The sequence below is a fragment of the Micromys minutus genome (genome assembly GCF_963924665.1).
Source record: "Micromys minutus genome assembly, chromosome: 2".
Lineage (NCBI taxonomy): Eukaryota > Metazoa > Chordata > Mammalia > Rodentia > Muridae > Micromys > Micromys minutus.
In genome coordinates this window covers 65,075,371-65,092,772 of record NC_137971.1, presented here as the reverse complement: position 1 = coordinate 65,092,772, position 17,402 = coordinate 65,075,371, and the positions used below count along the sequence as shown (strand labels likewise).

Genomic DNA, 17,402 nt, shown 5'->3' with positions numbered 1-17,402 from the left:
AACTCTTGAGAACCCTGACTAGTTTCCACTAGAATGAGACATTAGAAGAACAAGCTTGGCCTCGGAATCGTTCTTGCTTTCACATCTTGCCACGTGACTGCTTCCTTTTGCAAGCCTTTTGCCACTGTGATGCCTCTTGCCATGAGGACCCTACTAGGGTCATAGATATCAGCACCATGCCTTTGAACAAACTCTAAACTCTAGGTTGAATAAACCTCTTTTCTTTATCTACTATGCACCAGCAACAGAAAACGGATTAATATAGTTATCCCAACACAAATTATACCATTCTCTCTTAAAATGCATTTCCTGATCTCTTGAGGCATTCAAGAGGATGAGGACTGGCCTGCTAGAAAGCCAGGATTTATGACTTAGTGAGAAAGCAAATCTACTGTCCAGCACACCCAGGCATACCTCCCCATGGAGACATTTACAGGATGACATTATAATTGGATTTCAATCAATTGGCCAGGTCAACACAAGCAGCTACAGCTTCCTAAATATGGCAGAGAAACTGCCACATCATAACTGAGTTTGGCAATGGTTTTGGGTCCTGAGGGCTCATGCGACCAAGCTGATGACATCATTCATTCCTCTGTATCTCCCCTCCCTCTTGCCTTCTTTCACTTTCAGGTTAACTGGAGTATAATTCAAACCACACACACACACACACACACACACACACACACACACAAATGAAAGTGAGCTCTGCTCTCCCTGACAGGAAGATGATAAGTTGATACTGTTGAACTAAGTTATAACAAAGTTCCCTTTGGAATCTTTGTACATTTCCTTGGCAGATAGATTATTGCTGGAATCAAAAGAATGCAGAAAAGCTCCTATGGACAACAGAGTGTAATGTTTTCAGTTTAGAAAGGCACAGCGTGGAAGAGACCACTACATTACTCAAGGTTTTGAAGGTGGTCCTCTGCAAAGGAGGCAGCTTGGCCAAGGACTAGGGCTGGCCTTCTCTTTTGTTTGAAGGCACCCCTCCATGAGGACCCTGGGGCCTGAAGTTCATTCTTAGACATACACAGCTAGGTGCTGGGATGACAGGCTGTGTCCGGCTTTCTTCGGAAGAGGCCAGTCTCTTGAGAGTGCCCAGGTTAATTAGAAAGACTCCAGGATAAGCTGATGGGAAGGTTTGGCATTGGGGAGATGGCTCAGTAAAGTGCTCATAATGCAAATGTGAGGACCTCAGGTCAGACCTCCAGAACCCACATTCAGCAGTAGTGTGTGTCTATAATCCTAGCACTCCCATGATAAGAAGGGAGGCAGAGACACGAGAGAAGCCACGGGAGCCCATGGATCAGGGAGCCTGAAGTACTAAATAAAAAGCAAGCGGTCTGTTTCAAACAAAAGGGCAGGTGAGGATCAGTTCTCAAGGTCATCCTCTGACTTGCCTGCATCGATGCCTTAGGGCGCCTCTGTTGGAACTGCAAAACAGCACTGAGATACCAGGTAAGGTTCTGTTGAAGGTGCTGACCCTGAGGGTGGCTACACACATCACAGGGCTGTCCCTTACCCCAAAGTCTACACATGCTGGCTTTTATAGTCTTACTTGATAACACTCCCAGAGACTATACTGGCTGTGGTCCTTAGCTTTTCCTCCTCTAACCTGGGGTACTTTTGGTCTTTTCTAGTACTCATAGCTCTTTCCTTAGATAATTTTTCCTTTTCTTTGGTACTGGGGTGGTAACTAGGGTTATTAAAATTATATTATTAAAATATAAAATCATATTGACATTGGCAGAGTCTTGATGGCACTTTCCTAAGAAACTCTAACTCTGATTTCCCAATTTTTAGTGAATTCCTTAGCCCCAAGCTACCAAGATGCCCAGTGGAATAATGTTCAGTGTTAAGAAAGCATCAAAATTTAAAACTAATGTACCCCGATCTCTACTTCCTGCACAAAGTTCAGTAATCTGAAGTTATTTCACATCTCAAAAGAGAAGGGGAAATTAACAGAACCCAAATATCAGATTGTTTTCATTACAATACTATTTTGATCTATACATATCAGAATATGTTTTATACCGCAAAAGGCCACTGGGTGCTTAGAGGCCAAAAAGCATATAGCCAAGGACTGCTGGTTCATGGAGTCATGAGTTCCTTCATTAGCATGAACAGTATGCCAAGGAACTCTGAGCCAGGCTTATAGTTTGCTTCTGTGGCCTTAGGTATCCACTGCAGGGCCTGCAGTGTGGCCACTGATGGATGCTGTCATTCCAGTCCAGCTACACCAGGGAGGCGACACTGAGAACACTCAGCAAGACAAAGTACATCACTCTATCTCCCGGACCACTGCCCTGGAGTTTCTATAATGACAGAGCTCAGTGGCTATGGATATTGTCATCAAAACTCCCTGTTACTTGTTCACCCATTTGAGAAGTAGTTCTTAAGAGTCCATTATACACTAAGCTACAGAGGGTCCCAAGAGGATTCAGATATGGCCTGAGTACCACCCACTGTCCCCAGGATTAGTCCATGCCAGCTCCTTTTCCATCCGACTGCCCAATGCCACCTCATGTGTCTTTCAAATCATTTCTCTAAATCCCTTAGGATTCCCAGGAAATGGTCCTAGAATTGTCAGGCCCTCAGATACATGGTTATTTGTACCACTTATGTGGGGACAACAGTTTAATTAGTCCTATTTTTCTCTTACTGCATTAGTACTACAAGACTATAAATTCCTAAGGCTAGTCACTGACTTAGGTTTTGGTCTAATTGTTCATTCAAAACAATGCTAGGGGAGTATGATTCCCATTTGCAAAGGGATGAGTTTCTGCTCTGGGGCTGATAGACACTGGGTGTGAATAAGTCTTTTGAGTCCAAGCTCATTGATTAAAAACTACCCTATTTCCTTTGTTACTTAAGGCATCATTGGATTACCTGTGATGAACAGCTGAAATGTAGCAAGTGATCAGCATACACTTGATGCCCAAACTTAGATGCTGGGGACCAACCTGCATACACTCCAGCACATGCCTAGGCCAGTGGCTCTTAAGGTGTGGTTTGGAGTGGAAGTGTCAATACCTTAATAGGAGTGCAGATTCCAAGGCTCTGTACAGATTCACAGAGTGGGAGAGACAGAGAAAGGACCTCAGCACCTGTGTGTTTTCAAGAGATTAGCTTATTTGGTACAAATGCACAAGGCATAAAATTCACCTTTTAAGATTACACTGGCCTATGACCATGTCTGTGAGAGATTATCTTGATTAATGATTCATGTGGGAAGTCTCAGCCCACTGTGGGCAGCACCATCCCTAGGCAGCTGGACCTGAGCTTTATGAGAAGATCAGGAGTCAGTAATTAGTGTTCCTCTGTGGTTCCTGTCTTGACTTCACTCAAATGATGGAATATTATCTGTAAGTATGAAATAAAACAAACTTCCTTTTCCCCATTATTTTTGGTCAAGAGTGCAACAGAAAAACAAATGAGAACCACCAACCACCACTCAAACCCAGGCTTATGAAGTAGTCACTTCTGTTTACTGCATGAAGGATGAAGCACACACTATGTCTTCTTGTGTGGCTGGTTCTTTCCAATAGCACAGTGCTTCAAAATTCATCCACATTGTAGCATGCATCAGTCCAACATCCCTTTATATGTCTCAAAGATTTTTCCATGGTAAGATGGCACCACATTTGGTTATCACTAGATGGGTCAAGAGATGTCAGTTCGAGCTTGAGAACTCTTTACCTAATATTTATGTCTTAAGGATAATGAATGGAGCAACCCACACCCACTTGTGTCATCTCTAAAACACTGTGTAGGCTCCTCAGAGAGCACCTTTTTATGTGCTTTGCTTGGGTACCATTCTGGTGTCATTTTCTGAGAAGCATTGTGTAGCATTTGGAAAACTTTAACTTGGTTCCCGGCATAAACTCAAAATTCCCTAAACTTCTGCCTGTCTCTTTAAAATAAACCCAAATCAGAAATGTGTTTGTAAATGCTAACAACTTCAGTAACGTTAGTGTGGTTAAGTACTTTTGAGAGGCAGAAGCAGGTGGATCTCTGTGAGTTCAAGGCCAGCCTGGTCTATGTAGCAAGTTCCAGGCCCTCCAAGGCTCTATGGAGAGACCCTGACTCAAAAGGAAAACAGAATGGAACTGTAGTGATCCATGGGTCCTTGCTCTGCACACGATTAGGCAAGAAGGTGTTGTGAAGATGCTTCTTTCCACTCACTTCACAGGGCAGCATCCCAATTCTGCCTTCCTCTCCTCACTGTACTTTTGCTTTCTTACTCACTAGCCTATTTAAGAATACAAGTTTGTTTCTTCCATAGTCCTTGGCAAGCTCATCACAGCACACTATTTAATACATTTAATAAACCATCCCCAATATGCCAGATTAACAGCTAATTGAACAAACATATATGTAACAAAGACAGATTTGGGCAAAGCCATATTAAGTGGAGAATTACTCAGAAAAGAAGACATTTCCCATGCTCCTGTCTTTGGGCACAAGAACACTTTAAAATAATTGCACCCGAGACCCAGCAAAGAAAGCTGCTTTCAGTTCTGTGCAGAGAATTTATCTCAGGTGCCATCATTATCCTACTGTGGTTTCTGCTCAGATTATGACCTCTTGTTAGACACATTCACCCTTTTCTCTAATATTTAACTGACAGGGATATTTAGGGGCAAACTTTCTAATGCAAGGTTAGACATAAAATGAGAATAAAATGGAAAGGGTGATTTGTAGGAAAATAAAACCTTACTACTTAAAAAAAAGGGTGGGGGAGCCACTTAGGGCTTCCCATTATATGGGCAGTCACAATTTACTATCTGGCTGTCTAATTGTCTTTAAACTGCTGAGTAAAACATGATGAGGGACAATTTTTACTTTGAGAAACCTGTAGTCAGAAAGGCCTTCTCATGTTCAAGCCCATTGTACATTTCATGGCTGTAGACTTGGGGTGACTCATATTGAGCCAATTTATTAACCCTGACAGAAGTCTGGAGTTATCCACTTTATGAAAGCTCTCTGGGAACGCTTAGGAGACAACTACTCCTCCAGGCCGAGCTTCTGGGAAGAGGTTGGATACAGGAGCTGCAGGTTTCACAGTTTCCCATGGCTATGTTGCTTCCCTGGTCCAGTTTCCAAGTTGAATACTTCAGCTCAGAGGTATAGCAGTGATGAAGGAGGAGGAAGGGACTTTCACAGTACCTGACCAGCAGAGCTGAGATACCATGTGATTGTGTGATGGAGAAAGCTAGCTTTGAGGAAATGGAGGTGGGAAGCCATTCATGTTTATCTCTTTAAATTGACTGAAAAAAATACTAGAAGAAAGCATAGTACCCTATATGATAGAGGACTCCATTTGCCCAATAATTAAAGCCAACGATTGGCAAGTGAGAACCCCAAAATTAAAAAACCTTTTGCAAAAGCAAAGAAACAATTACATAAAGAGGAAGCCCACAGAATTGGAGAGAATCTTTGCTCTCTATACTTCTGACAGAAAATTAATATCTAAAATATATAAAGACCTAAGAAAACAAAGATTCAATCTCCCTGCCCCAACCACAACCTGTTCAAACAATTGGGCTACAAACCCGAACAAAGAGTTCTCGAAGGAAGAAATATCTCAAAGAATGTTTATTGTCCTTAATTAGGGAACTACAAATAAAAACAACTTAGATAATTGTTTTTTTACCCTAGTCAGAATGGTAGAGATTAATAAAGCAACAGTATGTGCTTAAGGGTGTGTTGGGAAAGGAGGTCTCTCATTTGCTGTTGGTTGGACTGCCACTCTGGAAATCTCTGTGGAGAACTCTCAAACAAGCTAAAATATGAATCTGCCTTATGAGCCAGATTTACCACTCCTTGTCATATGTCCAAAGGACTAGACTTCTTACCTCACAGACAATTGCTCTGCCATGTTCACTGATGCTCTACTCACAAGAGCTGGGGCATGGAAACAAACAAAATGTCCTCCAGTTGACAACTGGATAATGAGAATGTGGCACACAGACACTATGGGACACTGCTCAGGTATGAGAAAAGGAATTAAAACATGAACGGTGTAGGCGAATAGATGGAATTACAGAAGACCATATTGGATGACGTAATCCAGGCCCAGAAAGACAAATATCACATGTTTCCCCTTATCTGTCATTCCTAGCTATAGGACTTCAGATGGAAGTATACAACATGGAGTGACTGAAGAAACCAGGCAAGTAAGAGGAGTGTCTTTGTCTCTCCATCTCTCTGTCTCTGTCTCTCTGTCCCTCTGTCCCTCTCTTCTCTTCTCTCTCTCTCTCTCTGTGTGTGTATGTGTGTGTGTGTGTGTGTGTGTGTGTGTGTGTGTGTGTGTGTGTGTAAGTAGTAGAGAGGGGAATGGCAGGTTAACAAGAGATTTGAAAAAGGAAATGGTAAAATAGGGGTACTTTAGCTCGAGAGACGAAGGATGTCAGTACAAAAGGAGATAGGAGGAGGTAAACTAACACCAAGATTACTGAAAACTCCATAATAGACTCATGATGTTATTAGTTACCTAACGTCCCATTCATGGAAACCTATGTGTACACATGTGTACATATAGTTTAAATGAAGTTATCCTATTTGAACTGACTAAATTCCCCCCAATATCCATACACTAACAAAATCCCCAATACTTTCTTTTCAAGTTGTTGGTCAAGGTAGTCCAAGATTCCCCAAACAATTAGGGGCTTCTTCTGTTGCCCCTAATTGCCTCCCAGAGGTTGAAGGCAAGTTCCTATTGTTGAAGGCACCATGCACTTCAGACCTTCAATCCTACTTTTGACACAAGACTCACAGTGCCCAAACTGGATCTGACTCGAAAGCCTCCTCCCTAAAGTCTAGGGAGTAGTAGTAGAAGGTGCTGTACACCTTGCAAAGGAGGCAACCAATGGTCTACTCAGCATGATGTCTGTAAACAATGATGACCAGCAGGAGAACCCCATGGCTGCAGTGATGGTGCTCACATCTTGGGGGTAACAGCTCTCTAATTGGACTTTAAGTCCTGTTCAGCAAGGGCGGTATTGGTACTGGAAACCTAGGTAACTATCTTGCGGGCTAGTGAGGTCATGGGCCTTGAACGGGAATGCACAACTGCCACTCTATTAAACCAGTGTATAATTCCTGACTGCATTAGAAATACTTGCCCTTAAACCCACAGGTAAGTGTTGCTCTCTTCTTTCATCAGAGACATTGCTCTTTAAAACAGATGGGGGCCATTACAGAAGCCATGACTGATCGAAAAGCAGAGTACAAGTGAGCATAGAACCCCCAGACCCAATGAAGCTCCTGCACCCCAGGGTCAGGGGACATTTCAGAAGAGGGGGCAGAGAGATTGGAAGAGTCAGAGAATCAGAAAATCATCTGTGAGATTGTGTCTTTTAGAAATGACAGGACTACATCCATGATACCTCAATAATGTGGATGCCTAACTTAAACCTGAACAAGGTTGATAACAGTCAACATATGAACATAAAAGGGGGGAAATCTTAAGGGGATTCACCTCTAGACAAAGAACTATGGGCAACTAAGGGATGGTGAACTTGGGAAAAATTGTCTTTTCCAGGTAAGACTTTACAAATCCAACACAAAACCCCAGACCAGAAAACCCAACAACTACAACCAAACTTCAAACTCACATGTCCACCAAGGAGAAATGACATCACCTTAAAGGGCTACTCAACAGCTCCTGGAAAACAGGATACTGGGAGCTTCCCACTGACTTATTTGTAGATTGAGATGAAAGCCGCAGCCTAGCAGCATCTGGCACATTCTTCCTCTGGGAGGTGTGGCATGGAGCAGGTGGAGAGGAAGCAAACCAGGGTGAGGATGTCTGGGTACTTGTCTGTCAGTGCTACCTTGAGCCTCATCACCTCCCACTCTAAGGATGAAGACAACAGAACTTAGTATCTTCCCTAAGGCATCATAGGGAAAGCTATCTCTTACTGCCTTGCTCATTCTTGGGCTGAGAAACATTCAGAGATGATACAAAAGCCACCATAACTGTAGCCAGAATACAGTAACCTGTCATAACTGTGGCCAGAATACAACAACCTTATAAAATTGCAAAGTCAAATGAGGAAGAGTTATACACTCACTATCTCTCAACTTATTCCATACTGGGTAACATAAAGACTTATGGGTTTAAAAGGGAAAACAGAAACAGGACTCAGAAGCATAACCAACCAACCATCCATCCATCCATCCATCCATCCATCCATCCATCCATCCATCCACCCACCCACCCACCCATCCACCCATCCACGAATCCACCCATCCATCCATCCATCCATCCACCCACCCACCCACCCACCCACCCATCCACCCATCCATCCACCCACCCACCCACCCACCCACCCACCCATCCATCCATCCATCCATCCATCCATCCATCCATCCATCCATCCATCCATCCAGCCATCCATCCATCCAGCCAGCCAGCCAGCCAGCCGCAGACCAGGCATAAGAACATATTGTTTAGGGCAGCTATTAGCTTCCCCTTGTTTTCAATTCCCTACAGCTTTCTCCACACTTCCCCTAAAGCTCATCTTCCAGGAGCAAGATCCTCAACTCTTCCCATCTTTTTCCAGGCATGCTCACTGTGGCCCACATTCACATAACCTGCAAAGATAGACTTTTAAGAAATAGCCCTGTCATTTGAAATGTGGACCTGTACTATGCTGTCCCCATAGAAGAACCAGCTTTGCATTCACTTCGACTTCTCTTCCCAGGTCAAGGTTAGGGTCTCCCATAGTGAGGAAGCACAGAAATTCACAGCTGGAATGGGTTTATCTCAGTCAGCTTTTAAACCCCAGATTCCAGGGCCGTTGTTAGAAAAGCCTTTGGGGTCTTTCGCAACTGCACCTTTGCATAAAACCTTTTTCTCTCCAGGTAACCAAGTGGGCCCTTGAGTTGGGTTGGCTGGAGATGTTGGCACATCTGGGTGACTGGCCTTGCCTTCATTAAGCAGTCTGATAGGATCACCAAGCAACTTATGGGGGCTTCCATGGTTCAGGGCCTCTGACTTCCTGCCTCCTCACACTTTAGGGGCTTTGAACTGCTGACGGTATCCATTATTTGCTTAATAAATCTTCTACCCCTGATATCCCATGAGTCAAATGATCACTCAGGCTTTTCAGTTAAGGAAACTGGAGTTCAGAGCAGTGAGAATTCTGCCTTATTGGGACCGAAGGGATACAAAGCTGGGACTTGATGCAGGACTTTTGAACAGAAGCCTTCCTTCTTCATTCTCTAGGCCTGGGAGGAATGTCAAGAGCTTCTTCCTCTAACCCCAGGCACAAGCCATGAGGCACCTCAGACAGGACCTGGCACAAGGGGCTGGGTGGGACTGGGGACATGCAAGTACAATTTGTAGAAAGTGGCAGTCACCTGAGTGCCTTGAGGTTTCTAGGAGCCAGAGAAATAAGTGTGAGTCCTCTCCAATTCCAAAACGCACCTTGAAGCACTTGCCTGAAGGTCTTCAGTATGATGGAGAACAAGGGTCATACACCTGAGTTCAAGTGTGGGTGAGTGTGCACACATCAGAACCAGGCTGTGAGCCATTCTGCCTCTAGTTAGCTTCCCACAGAGCAGCCTGATCATTCCAGATCAGGGGGAGACATGGACTGAGCCCATTCTGTCACCCAGTGGTGTATGGGCTGCACACCAAGAACACTAGCTCAGAGGACAGACTGGACCTTAGTGAAGACCATGGGAATGGCATCTTTATATTCTTGCAAGAACAGCGATGACTTCCCCAGAACAGATGCTGACCCACTGGGCCTGCCAGACAGGGTACTGAAGGCTAAGGAAGATGTGACCTGGGCTAAAGGCTCCAGGATGTCCTCACCTATGTAGGACATGGCTGTGCTTAATAGAAAGCACCTGTGACACAGAAGGAATCCATCTGCTGAACATTACTGTTCATGGAGCTAAACATGTGAGCTCTGACCGATGCTTTACCTCACTGGAACCTAATTCAAGTGGGGATCTAATTCCCCAGGAATTTGGATAGAGGGACACCAACTGAGCTGTGGTGAGTTTGCTTGTACACAGGAGGCTTCTGGATACTGGCACTGTCAGTTTCTCACTTTTACACAGGGTAGACGGTTCCTCCAGAATTGAAGTCCTGAAAGCTGAGGACCCAGTGGCAGGGAACACAGTGTTCAGATAGAAGGGACCTCTGCTCTCCGTTGGTTCAGCAGAGGCTCTGTGTCAGACGAGCAGCCTAACGTTTGGTTAAATGGAAAGGCTTCTGAATGTGGGGCTCACCAGGGCTGCATGCTGACAGATATGAACAGGTGCTGTGCTTAATGAGGGACGATTCATACGCCTCATGTAACAGACCCCTGTCTGCTACCGTGGCACACACACCTACACGTACCACGCTCCTCGGGAGAAGGCTGCTTCTCATCAGACCTGCTGGGGGAAGCAGCCATAACAGGACTCTGAAAACCCAGCTGCGGCAAAAATCAGCACACACCCTGCCTTGGTCCCACTGCTCATCTCTTGCCTTGGCTCCCACCAGGGAGTACAGGAATGATGAGAGACGTTCCCTTTGATTCCCAAGGCCTGAGAGCTCGAGGACCCCAAAGCTCGCTGGCACCTGGTGAAGGGCAAAGGACTGGGCTGGGAGCCAGGAGCTTGGGCCTGTGTCCTCCCTGACTTTCAGTCTGCTCATTCATCAGAGGGAGCTGCGCGTGTCCGTGTTCTCAGGGCTGTGACAAGCAGCAGGAGAAAGATGCCAGAGTGTGCTGTGCAGTGGGGGTGGTAGGGGCTTTGTCTGTAAGTCCTAGAACTATTAGACTGTGCATGCTTTCTGGCATACCTCCAGGAAAAGCCCCACTGGGAAGAGCACACATTTGCAAAGCAAATTTCTCTCATCTCCTCCCTCTCCAGGATCTGTATAAAGAACAGCCACAGACATGGCCTTCTTATCCTGAGAATTTACTCAGCCCCTACTTTCAGTTTGTCTGAAAGTGTTTCTGTTGACTATATCGAGGTCATTCTTGTGATTGTAATCCCACTGTATGAAGACATGGTGCACATAGAAAAGGAAAACAGAGGTTGTACAAATGCTAAATTTGATAAAATGATGATGGTCATACAGTTTTTTTCTTCTCTAGAGCATTAGTCATTAAAATAGGGAACGAGCAATTGTGCAGTAATTTCCATTTAACCATTCATCTATGCATCCAACCATTATATATCTGTCCATCCATCTACCCATCACCATCAATCTAACTATCCATTTATCTAACTACCCCTTCATTCCCCTATCTACCCAACCATCCACAAATCTCCAACTTACCCATCCTTTCCCTATTAATCCATCGGTACTTCTACCCACCTATCCACTTACCCATTCACCCATCTACCTCACCCCACCCACCACTACCCCTCTACTCACCCACCCACCCATCTATGCAACAGTTTATATCTATGCACTTACCACTGACCCATCAATCCACTCACCAATGTACCCACCCTGTCATCCAGGAAATACGTAGTAGTTCTAGTACAATGCTGGGTGCTATTCAGATGCTGAGGATTCAGCAATGGATGAAACAATGTCTGACCTTATGGAGAATAACATGGTTCTTTGTGGCTAGCACAGAGGCCCAGAAATTACCTTTGCCTTCATGTAAAAGCCTTTGTACCACTTTCTAGAAAGAGGAGAAAGCCATGTAGGGTTCATGCATGGGAGAAAATTGGCTCAGGGAGGTCAGCTGGAATGACTTCACAAATAAAGTGCTGGATTAAAGAGGCCAAGACAGGAAAGAATTATCTGCTGCAGTGATATAATTTGAAGTTTTGTAGACCCAATCACTCTCAAACGGGGCAGTCTTCTGCCTCCCAGAAGCTGCATAAGGGATACTTTGTCCCGAGACGGGCCTTTGTCCTTACTTAAAGTCCAAATATGGATGTGACTACTTTCATGTGGCAAAAATCTTAGCAGGTGACTCAGCTTTAGATTCCCGGGTTTCTACTTTGGTGACACAGGAACTTGGTGGCTTGTTAGACTTCTGAGTGCCGGTTCCTCTAATTCTAAAATGGACCCATTTGTCTCCTCTTCCCTGACCCAGGACAGCACAAGTGCCATCCCTGGAGGTAGATGGTACCCTTCCTGTGTCATCTTCCCTGGGCTGGATACTCAGGAAGCAGTGCTTATTACAGCAGCCAGGGGAAAGGACATTCTGCTAAGCCCTGTACCATATCACACAGCATTTAAAGTCTGCCCTAACTGCAGAGGACCAGTTTTATTTTCCAATAAGCTATATCTACTTAGGCAGTAAACAGGAGCGTGCCATACACTAATGAGGTCCTCCCAATGTGCTTATCCTGCTCCCCCCCCCAGGCCATTTCCCTAAGCTACAGCCAGGATGGAGCTGACTCAAAGAGGCTGGCTGGATAATGAAATTGATTTGACCAGTCCCATTTCATCTTCCTGGAGCCCTCCTTTCGTTACTAAAGCTCTCCCTTCCCCCTTTCCCGTGGATAAAGATTGCCATCATTTATCCCAACACTTTGAGGGAAAACAATGAAGATTTTATAAAACTTTTCACTGAGAACCATCCACCCCCACAGCCCTGTCATCCTCAAATGAGATGATTCAGAGACCTAAGTGCCTTCTTTGCAAATCCCTCATGTCCAGAGTGTTCTGTGATCTTACACAGCTGCTCAGAATTCAGAAGGGGGTAGGTTTTGATGGGATGTCTACTCTGTGTCAATGACTCTTGGGCTCTGGTACTTCTTATCAGCCTCTGGGAGCTTTCACAGGAAGCCACTATCCATTCCATCCCCTTGACATGCATTTCCAGGCATATCCTTCAAAGAGAAATTCCATAGCTTGGGATGAGCTGGCAATGCTCAGGGAGAGGACAGCCTCTGTCTGCTCCCTCTCTTGCAGGCTCTCATGCCGACCTTTGCTCCCGGATGCATTTTCAGCTGGCCCCCTTTCAACTCTGGCTCACTGTACACGGGAATTAAATTATTGGTCACTTTTGGGGGGGGGGAGATTTGAAATGTGGTACCATAAATGGGTTTGAAGATTCCTCTGCATCTTAGAGCAGTGGTTCTCAATCTGTGGGGTGCAATTCTCACTGGATCTGCATATCAGATGTTTACATCGATGATTGATAATAGTAGCAAAATTAAAATTATGAAGTAGCAACAGAATAATTTTATGGTTGAGGGGTCAACACAACATGAGGAACTGTATTAAAAGGTTATAGCATTAGGAAGGTTGAGAAGCACTGCCTTAGAGGGACTTAGAAGAAGTACCTACTGATGGATGCTGTGGTACCCAGGTCTACTTAGAGTAGACAAGATGCTCAGGAGTGAGATACCCCTCACCCCATACATATAGAATATTCTATCAGAACTCTGCCTCTTTCAACTTGTCACCTCCAGATCCCTTGCCTGTCTCCCCACTACCATGAATGTTCTCTAAAATGTGTGTATGGGGGCGCAGAGGTCAACACTGGGTATTTTCCTCAATCAGTCTCCAATGTATTTTACCGTACTGTTCACTGAGTCTGGGCTTGCTGATTGGCCAGACTAGCAGGTTGGAAATCACCAGAACCCTTCTGGCACTAAGGTTATAGGGAGCAGATACTAGGCTCAGTTTTGCCAGTTTTGTAAGAGGGTGCTAGAGACCTGAACTCACCCAGCAGAGGATTACAGGTCTCTAGCCCTGTGCTCAGCTTTCTAACTGGGCTTTGTGGATCCGAGCTCAGGTTCTCAGTGCTTGTGTATCAGGTACTTGACTGAGCCACCTCCCCAGCATATACTCCTTAAAACAATAGGTTTCATGATGACTTTCTCTGACATTTTCTTGGAACTCCCTGTGTGGACCAGGCTGGCTTTGAACTGGGAGATCCCCTTCCTCTGCCTCCCGAGTGCTGATATTAAAGGCATGTGCCACCACCACCCCACTCATTATGACATGTTCATATGTGTACATATTTTGATCATATTTACCCCCTTCATTTTCTACCCCTAGAACTTCAGCTGTTCCTTTCTTGTCCCAAGTATCTTGTTTTAGACTCGAATGTTTTCTTTTTGTTCTTGTTGTTTAGTGACCATTGAGTTTCATTAGGGTGGCTGATGGGGGTGAGGATGAAGGTTTGTTTTTATCAAGGACATCTTATCAGTAGATGCACCCCTAATGAAAACACCTTTCCTTTCTTCATCAACCTTACTAACTATTTAAATAATACCTCACAGAGGGGCAGGGTCCTGTGGGCCTCTTCTCATTTCATGTACAGGATGTTGCTGGATCCTACATGGCACAGATGCTGGGCAGGCAATCACAGCCACTGTGAGTTCAAGAGTGAAAGAGCTGTGCTGTTCTTAGACGTCAGCAATCTTCATCATTCTCCAGCTTCCTCCTGCTCGTTGGATTCTTTATGCATCTTACTCATTGCTGTTCCTTGAGCCTCGGAGGTGCTGATGTACAAGGCCCATTTATGGCTGAGCATTAAATAGTTACTTATCTCAGCACTTTGACCAATTATGAGACTCCAACCTGCAGGAGGAGTCTTGTTGGCTGCTTTTCTCATCTGTTTCTACCACAATGAAAGAAATCCCCCTTGGCTTCCCCATCACTTGGGGGCTTTTGTGATTAATTCACCCACTTGCTTGGGAAGTTGCTCGCCATCTGAGAAAATTAAAAACACTACTCTCAGGACAGGAATGTGGGATCATAATGGAAACCAAACAGATATGAGTCTGTCCTGTTATGGGTGGATACTCAATATTCATCAAAGAGCACAATGTGTGGCCTATTCTGGTGCATTCCCCTTAGACAGCCTAAGTGCCCGGCTCTCAATAATATAATTTCTGCAAAACTTAGAGGAACTAGCAACTCTATTTTTGAATGTAAATCCTAATTTCCCCACTGTAGCAAGTTATATTTACTATCATGCTAACTCTAAAAATGTTCTCAGTACTCCTTTATCCTTATTCTTATGAATGTGCTTAAGGCGATTCCACTCAACCTAGAAAGACCAAGAACTTCAAGGAGCTCCTTAATAGATGGACACTGCTGAGTTTAACTCCCACACAAACCTCTAGACACCACATACATCAAAGAGAAATATCCAAGGCAGGTTTAAAATGCTTAGTCTCAAGACGTAAAACACACGTACTCATGGGCTCTTGATAATTAAGGAGACAAGCCATAGGGGACCTCTCCCTGCCCCCAGCCTATGCTGTTGTAGGCAAAGAAATCCCGGTCTGCACAGGACTTTCTGCTTCATGCTTGTATTTGCAGGCCTTCCAGTCCTATTTGTCAGAGGTGAGGATTGGGCCACAATTCTAGAGTTAGGATACAGAAATACTGTGTTAAGGGAAAACCAGGTTCTCTACAGCATGTACCCTTTACTTCATTTCTGGTATTTCTTTTGATTCAGAACCCTTACTATCAAATCTGTTATTAGCCTCCCTCTTTCTGGTCTCCTTCAGGCTCAGACTTCAATTAGCCAGCATTTTTGACTCTAGCCACCCATGGGTAAATCAGCAGGGAGGAAAAAGTCAAGAGGAAGGCTGGTGTTTGGATCAGTTTAAAAATCAGCCACAGTAACCAGAAATCCTACCTACTGACCAAGAGGAATTCTGAAAAAGATCCAACTTCTGTGATTGCTGTCTCTGTGAACTAAATGACACTAATACTCCTTTGTCTTTGGAGAGTGATTTATAATTTACAGAGGCGCATGATCTCATCCAATCCACGCCCCCTCCTCTCCCAGGGACCCTATGAGGCAAGGGAACTACCATTATGAGATAATGCTGGAGCAGCCTGGGAAATTCCACCATAGGTGATGGATGGTGGGGGATTGTCTGGGTCCCTTGGCTTCCCCTTCACTATGGGCTTCTGTGATTAATTCATCCACTTGCCTAGGAAGTTGCTCTCCATCTGAGAAAATTAAAAACACCACTCTCTGGACAGGGACGTGGGATCATAAATGGGAACCAAATAGAAAAAGATTTCCCCAAAAACACAAGCTCAGCAAAAGAGAAAACTCTGACATTACTAATAAGGAATGAATCAAATAAAGGCTATTAGCAAGCCCCTGGTGTGTGGGGAAGACTCCAAAAATGTTTTGCTGAGCTTTTGACAATGTCATTTCTACCTGAGGTGTCCGAGTAGCTCTGGGGTAATTTGGCCTGCATCGGTCAGCATTGCTGTGGACACCTGCCAGCAAGAAAGACCTCACACAAACCCCCAAGAGTGCTCGAAAGCATGCCTGCAGATGTCTATAATCTTTAGGGCTGTAGGGTCTTCCTCAAACAGTGCTTCCTATTCAAGAAGATAAGTGGGTGGCTGGCTGGGAGGCAGAAAAAGACATACAGATGGACTTAGGTATGTTGCTAAGAAGGCTCAGCGAGGCCCAGGGCTTGCTTCTTTGCCTGTGGGTAGGAGAACAATTGGGTCATAGGAACAAGCAGGTCAGAACTGGGATAACATATGATTTCTTCCACCGACCCAGAGAGCTCTGTCTGGACTCTCCTCTTCCATTTTCTCTTATCACAAGTTAAAAGGCACTGGGAAAGTCAGCTGGCAGCACAGTCCATTGGTCAGTGGGGACCCTTTCTGGAGAGGCGTGGGTGGATGTATTAGTGTCTGTGGGATAATCAGGGGGATGAAGCACAGAGAACATGTGATCTGTCCTCCCAATGAGTTCATCAAAAACGAGAATAGACAAAGTCATCCTGCTGTAGGCCAACTCTTGCCAATTCCACTCTGAGCCACCCAGAGGCATGCTACTGAGGGAAGCTGGCTCTATCTAGGCTTCCTGGATAGTGAGACAGAAACTGGATTCAGACCTTGAGACCAACCTCATACCCTAAGCAGTAGCTCCTTTCCCTAAGTGTTCAACTGGTTCTTCCCCTCTGTTTGAATTTGTATAGAGAGAACATTATGCATCAGTGTGGCCGACCTTCCCTTCAGAGAGTAAGGCTCATTAGTCCCTAGCAGGCACATCTAACCCTTTGACACTGTGACATGATACTACTTGTAAAGTTCACAGTGAGGATGGCTCCACTGAGTTGTAAATATAAAACTGCAAAAGAAATATCTCATCGTGTCTTGAGTGGGTGTCAAGCCAAACTCATCTTTATTTTAGGTTGTATGTAGCCTGTGGGCCAAGGGTGGGTCATGCCTACAGCTCCCTGATAGTGTTGCTTTAAACTATTCTCACTTTCAGTCAGGTTCTTGGTTCCTGTCATCACTGAACAAGGTCTCTGTGATTCCACTGAATTATGCTTTAGGTAGAAGCAGGAATGAAAAGATGGCCTCTGCCAAGTTTGAGTACCAATAAGGGTGACTCAGGCAGTGAAAACCTGCTAAGATGCCGGGTACCTGAGCAGTGATTGACATGAGGTGGCAATGCTTTAATATGGGCTGTGTGGTTCAG

The 17,402-nt window shown here is 44.8% G+C and overlaps 1 protein-coding gene across 1 annotated transcript in view; it reads right to left on the bottom strand.

Annotated features, from left to right (window-relative positions):
• ADAM12 (ADAM metallopeptidase domain 12) overlaps positions 1-17,402 on the bottom strand; it is a gene marked incomplete at both ends in the record, with an annotated part of 311,848 nt that overhangs the window by 50,410 nt on the left and 244,036 nt on the right. The gene's annotated exons all lie outside the window — the stretch shown is intronic.